Below are 6,862 nucleotides of genomic sequence, written 5' to 3'. Positions count from 1 at the left end.
AAAGGTTTTTGAAACACAAAATGATAAAAAAAAATTTTTTTAAATCCCTGGAGAGTGGAATTAATTCTGTGAAAAAGAGGTTTTCAATTTAAGAAAAAGGGGGAAGGAAATGTATGTTCTGCATTTGGATTTTTTCAGGTAAGCAAAGTGACCCAACTAGAAGTGGCCTGTCATGACCAGATACAGGACCTGTATCTCCTGATCCCCAGTTCAGAGCACTATCCCTGAACCCTGCTGCTTTCTGATAATGTTATCAGGTGATCTCACCTTTATGCTGAAAACAAGTCAAAAATATTGCACAATTCAATTTTTATTTTCTTAGTAAACACGTGGAATAACTTTCATCTACAATTCAAATCTTCTCCCTTCCCCAGATTAAAAAGATACAGCAGCTTTAATCACATTTCTCTGTAATTGTTGGGTATCCTATGCTACTTTGTACAGTGAAAAAAAATTCCTGTGGAAACATAAAAATCACAAAAAGGACTTAGGGATTTTGTCACATTAAGGTTACTTTTTCTTCTTGGTCTGATATCTCCTCCTGTATTTTTTTCTCACAATGCTGATATTCATCAAAGTTGCACCAGGTGGAAAAGTAAGGATGGATTTCAAAAGTGCTTTGCACCAAAATAAGCTTACTTTTAATTTTATTTTTAAGACAGAAAGATTGAAAGAGAGAGAGAAAAAAAGCCAGGACCTCCATCTGAGTTCCTACAAGTGTGTCAGAGATCCATGTACTTGAGCCATCATTTGCTGTCTCCCAGGGTGTGCATTAGGAGGAAGTTGGATCAGAGTGGAGTAGTGGAACTTGGACCAGGCATGCTGATGTGAGATGTGGGCATTCCAAGTAGCAAAGTGGCGACTCTTCTGCTGTACCAGACACCCACCCCTTCATGAACTTTTTGAAATGCCCTAGTACGTTATGTCATTCAATCTTCACAAGGACCTTGGGAGGTAGGCACTTTTCTTATTCCCATTTTTCACATGCAGAAAATGACTTGCCAAATGACTGAACTGAGATCACAAAGCTAGTACATGTCAAAAACCAGAATCTGAACTGAGGCTGTCTAACTCCAAAAACCCACAGGAAGAAAAAATTGCTCCCTTCTGTTTCTGAAAGTTCTTTTGCTACTTTACCCCATCAAAATAGAATGGAATAGGAATTGTCAAGTCTGTATCAAGGACAAATAATCCCATGATGACTAAAGTCCCCTAGAAATACTGTCTTCATAAAGCCTCCACAAGACAGGTGACCACAGCTGGAAGGCAAATTTCAGTTCAAGAGCAAGAAAAGGTACCACGCAAAGGCAAGATAAAGAATGGACACTAACAGAACAATTATCATGAAAATGGTAAAGAAAAAATTATTTACTAGTAGGAATAATAGCTACAAAATAAATTGTGATGAAATGTTGATGGCCTCATTGCTGAGTTCCACAAAACCTTCCGATAGTTTTCTAGATCCACCTTTAACTGTTATTTCCAATGGCATAAATTGTAAAAAAAAAAAAATGTCCACAAAAGGAAAAGTATTAGCATTTTAAGACATACATTATAAATTAGACTTTACATACTGAGGGTTCTTTGTATAACTAGTTCAATAGTAATGTAATATTTTTTGTTCAAGGTACAATTCACCTAACATAAATTAACTATTAACCACTTTAGAATTTCATTATTTTATTTTATTCTTATCATTTATTTTAAAAGTAGAGTGAAAGAGGCCGGCGCCGCGGCTCACTAGGCTAATCCTCCACCTGCAGCGCCAGCACACTGGATTCTAATCCCTGTCGGGGCGCCAGATTCTGTCCTGGTTGCCCCTCTTCCAGGCCAGCTCTCTGCTGTGGCCAGGGAGTGCAGTGGAGGATGGCCCAAGTGCTTGGGCCCTGCATCCGCATGGGAGACCAGGAGAAGCACCTGGCTCCTGCCTTCGGATCGGCGCGGTACGCCGGCCACAGCAGCCATTGAAGGGTGAACCAACGGCAAAGGAAGACCTTTCTCTCTCTCTCTCTCTCTCTCTCTCTCTCTCTCTCTCATTATCCACTCTGCCTGTGGAAAAAAAAAGTGAAAGAGAGAAAGGGAGAGAGAGAGATATCTTCCATTTGCTGGTTCACTCCCCAAATGCCTGCAACAACCAAGGATAGGCCAGGTCAAGACCAGGAGCCAGTAACTTCACATGGGTCTCCCAAGTGGGCAGCAGGAATCCAGGTACCTGTTCCATCATCTGCTGCCTTCCAGGTACATTAGAAAAAAGCTGGATTGGCTGGGGGTTGCAGCACCAGCATCCCATGTGGGCACTGGTTCAAGACCCGATTGTTCCATTTCCAATCCAGCTCCCTGCTATTAGGCCTGGGAGAGCAGCAGAAGATGGCTAAAGTACCTGGGCCCCTGGAGAGTGAACCAGCAGGTGGAAGATCTCTCTCTCTCTCCTTCTCTCACTGTAGATCTGTCTTTCAAATAAATAAATAAATCTTTTTAAAAAGAAAGAGGGGGGCCAGCGCCATGGCTCACTTGGTTAATCCTCTGCCCGCGGCGCTGGCATCCATATGGGCGCTGGGTTCTAGGCCCAGTTGCTCCTCTTCCAGTCCAGCTCTCTGCTGTGGCCTGGGAGGGCAGTGGAGGATGGCCCAAGTGCTTGGGCCCCTGCACCCACATGGGAGACCACGAAGAAGCCCCTGGTTCCTGGCTTCAGATTGGCACAGCACCGGCCATAGCGGCCATTTGGGGAGTGAACCAACAGAAGGAAGACCTTTCTTTCTGTCTCTCTCTCTCTCTCTCACTGTCTATAACTCTACCTGTCAAATTAAAAAAAAAAAGAGAGAGAGAGAGAAAGAAAAAAAGAGAGAGGGAGGGAGGGAGGGAATGAAAGCTGGATTGGAAGTGCAAAGTAGCTGGAAATCAAATTGGCACTCTAATTTAGTAATCAGGCATCACAAGTGGTGGCTTAAACTACTGCATCACAATATCTGCCACAAATGAACCATTTTAAAATCAACAGTTCAATGACATTCATTATACTGTACAGTTACCATAATATTGTACAGTTATCATCACTAGTTCCAAGATTAGCTTTCATAACACCAAAAGACAATCCTACACCCCTACTAATGCAGTGCTGGAGAAATACTCTTAGTAAGTCCAGAAAAACAGAAGAATGAGAGATTAAAAACTTCCAGTGATATGGCTAGCAGTTGTAAGTCACTAATTCATGAACTTAAGAGAAACAAAATGTTTTTAAAATCTTATTAACAGGGGCCAGTGCTGTGGTGTAGTAGGCTATGCCTCTACCTGCGACACTAACATCCCGTATGGGCACTGGTTCATGTCCTGGCTGCTCCTCTTCTGATTCAGCTCTCTGTTTATGTCCCGGGAAAGCAGCCTGCAACCAAGTAGGAGACCTGGAAGAACCTCTTGGCTCCTGGCTTCAGATTGGCCCAGTTCAAGCTGTTGCAGCCATTTGAGGAGTGAATCAGCAGATGGAAAGACCTTTCTCTCTGTCTCTCCCTCTATCTATAACTCTACCTCAAATAAATAAATATTTTTTAAAAAATCTTATTAACAAATATTTTGTTAAAAGATTATAATGGCTGGCAATGTGGCGTAGTGGGTAAAGCCACCGCCTGCAGTGCCGGCATCCCATACAAGTTCAAGACCTGGCTGCTCCACTTTTGATCCAGCTCTCTGCTATGGCCTGGGAAAGCAGTAGAAGATGGCCCAACTCCTTGGGCCTCTGGACCTGTGTGGGAGACCTGGAAGAAGCTCCTGGCTCCTGGCTTCTGATGGGCACAGCTCTAGTCAATGCGGTCAATTGGGGAGTAAACCATCAGATGGAAGACCTATCTCTCTCTCTGCCTCTCCTTCTCTCTCTGTGTAACTCTTTCAAATAGATAAATAAATCTTTAAAAAAAAAGTTTAAAAGTACTTGTGCTGAATATTGGATACGGTGGTGGTATGGCCAAGATGTGGAAGGTAGCAAAAATTAATACAATCTGGTTTTTGTCTTTACAGGAGCTTGCAATCTAATGAAGAATTGAGATGTCAGAAAATGGTACAAAGTAAACAAAAGAAAAGAGTGTAGAGGAAAAAGGGATAAGATACCAAAAGAAGGTGACAGGAAATCTATTTGTTGTTTAGATCAAGAAGTCTTGTGCTTGGACGAATGATGATTTGCCCTTTCAGTCTATGAAGAGGAGCCAGATAAACTGCTGAAATAGATGAGGATGTTACATGAGCCCATGAACTGAATCCGCACTCTCCAGGAGTGAATAATGAGATAGTTAAAGTTTCATGTTACTACAGGTCTTTGTTGTGCTATGGTATGCAGATTTTCTCACAAAACAGTATAGGCCAAATCCAAGAGACACAAGGATAATGTATAAAAAGGAGGAGTTATTTTATTAAAGCTTAATAGCATCATTCAGCTACAGAAGGAATGTGAGCATTTAAAAAGTTTAAAGACGGGGCCGGCGCCGCGGCTCACTAGGCTAATCCTCCACCTTGCGGCACCGGCACACCGGGTTCTAGTCCCGGTCGGGGCGCCGGATTCTGTCCCGGTTGCCCCTCTTCCAGGCCAGCTCTCTGCTGTGGCCCGGGAGTGCAGTGGAGGATGGCCCAAGTGCTTGGGCCCTGCACCCCATGGGAGACCAGGAAAAGCACCTGGCTCCTGCCTTTGGATCAGCGCGGTACGCCGGCCGCAGCAGCCATTGGAGGGTGAACCAACCGCAAAGGAAGACCTTTCTCTCTCTCTCTCTCTCTCACACTATCCACTCTGCCTGTCAAAAAAAAAAAAAAAAGTTAAAGACGGTGTAGGCACTTGGTCTACAGTTAATATATCCACATCCCATATGAAAGTGCGCGGGTTCAGTTCCCAGCTCTAGCACTAACTCCAGCTTTGTGCTACTGCAGTCCCTGGGAAGCAGCCATGGTGAATCAAGTAATCAGGTTCCTCTCATTCACCTGGATGGTACGGGTCATGTTTTTGGATGGCTTTGACCTTGCTTGTCATGGGCATCTGAAGAATGAACCAGCAGATGGAAGCCATTTGTCTCTCTCTTTCTCTCTGCCTTTCAAATTAATCAATTACTTACATTTAATAAAAGCATACAGAGAATGAGCAAGATAAGTTGGTATGGATACCAAGAAAATAAGAATGGGACATAAAGAACAGTATAACATCACTGAAGATATGACGTATAGAAAAGGCATACATTATGAAAGGGAAGAAAATGTAACAGCTGCAGATTAAGCTTCATATTCCACCTCTCCAAGATAAAACAAATCATGCTAAAGAAACGTGATTTGGGGCTGGCACAGTAGATTAATCCTCCGTCTGTGGCGCTGGCATCCCATACGGGCGCTGGTTCTAGTCCCAGCCCCTCCTCTTCCAATCCAGCTCTCTGCTGTGGCCTGGGAGAGCAGTAGAAGATGGTCTAAGTGCTTGGGTCCCTGCACCTGCATGGGAGACCGGGAAGAAGCACCTGGCTCTTGGCTTTGGATCAGTGCCATCTCCAGCCATTGCGGCCATTGGGGGATGAACCAGCGGAAGGAAGACCTTTCTGTCTCTCCCTCTCACTGTCTGTAACTCTACCTCTCAAATAAATATATAAAAATCTTTTTTTAAAAAATAGTTGATTTGTAAATATAGAAGAGATATCTTTCCAGAGAGTTAGATGAAGGTTATCAGCTTTTCACCAAGATGGCACTGAAGGCAAAGAAGGAAGCTCCTGCCCCTACCAAAGCTCAAGCCGAGGCAAAGGCTTTAAAGACCAGGAAGGCAGTGCTGAAGGGCATCCACTGCCACAAAAAATAAAAATAAAGAAATCTGCATATCATCCACATTCTAGCCATCCAAAATGCTACACTTCGGCAGCCCAAATCTCCTTAGCAGAGTACCCCCAGGAGAAACAAGCTTGACCACTATGCCATCATCAAGTTCCTCCTGACCACTGAGTCAGTCATGAAAAAGATAGAAGACAACAACACACTCATGCTCATTGTGGATGTCAAGGTCAACAAGCACCGGTTCAAACAGGCTGTGAAGAAATGTGACCTTGATGTGGCCAAAGTCAACACCCTGATCAGGCCTGACAGAGAGAAGGCGGCCTAAGTTCTACTGGCTCCTGATTAGGATTCTTTGAATGCCCTGCTGGCTAATTCTAAGTGTATGTTTTTTTCACCATAAAAAAAGATTATTGGGAGCCGGCATTGTGGCACAGGGGGTAAAGCTGCCTCCTGCAGTGCCAGCATCCCATATGGGTGTTGGTTTGATTCCCAGCTGCTTCTCTACCAATCTAGTTTCCTGCTAATGAACCTGGGAACACGGCGGAAGATGGCCCAAGTGCTTGGGCCCCTGCACCCACATGGGAGACCCGGAAGAAGCTGCTAGTTCCTGGCTTTGGACCAGACCAGCTCTGGCCATTGCGGCCATTTGGGGAGTAAACCAGTAGATGGAATATCTCTCTATCTCTCCCTCTACCTCTAACTCTAACTTCACCTTTCAAATAAATAAAATAAATCTTAAAAAAGAAAAATTATCAAATAAATGTTAACATTTGAAGGCCTAAAAATTATAACATGTAATTATCATAGAATTCTTAAAGGAATATATATATACACGGCCGGTGCTGTGGCATAGCCAGTGGGGCTGCTGCCTGCAGTGCCAGCATCCCATGTGGGTGCCAATCAAGTTCCAGCTGTTCTACTTCTGGTCCAGCTCTCTGCTGTAGCCTGGGAAAGCAGTGGAAGATGGCCCAAGTCCTTGGGCCCCTGCACCCACATGAGAGGCCCAGGGGAAGCTCCTGGCTCCTGGCGTCAGATCTGCACAGTTCCAGCTGTTGTGGCCACTTGAGGAATGAACCAGAGG

At 44.2% G+C, this 6,862-nt stretch overlaps 1 long non-coding RNA gene across 1 annotated transcript; it reads left to right on the top strand.

Moving 5' to 3' along the window:
• Positions 1–764: 764 nt before the first annotated feature.
• Positions 765–6,542, top strand: LOC127488514 (uncharacterized). Its single transcript, XR_007916253.3, has 2 exons — positions 765–954; positions 4,009–6,542. It is a non-coding gene; the product is annotated as an uncharacterized LOC127488514 (long non-coding RNA).
• The last annotated feature ends 320 nt before the right edge of the window (positions 6,543–6,862 follow it).

The sequence above is a fragment of the Oryctolagus cuniculus genome, chromosome 2 (assembly GCF_051225735.1).
Source record: "Oryctolagus cuniculus isolate XC-2025 breed Fujian yellow rabbit chromosome 2, ASM5122573v1, whole genome shotgun sequence".
Lineage (NCBI taxonomy): Eukaryota > Metazoa > Chordata > Mammalia > Lagomorpha > Leporidae > Oryctolagus > Oryctolagus cuniculus.
Note: the sequence above shows the minus strand (reverse complement) of the source record. Positions and strands in the feature narration are given on the sequence as shown.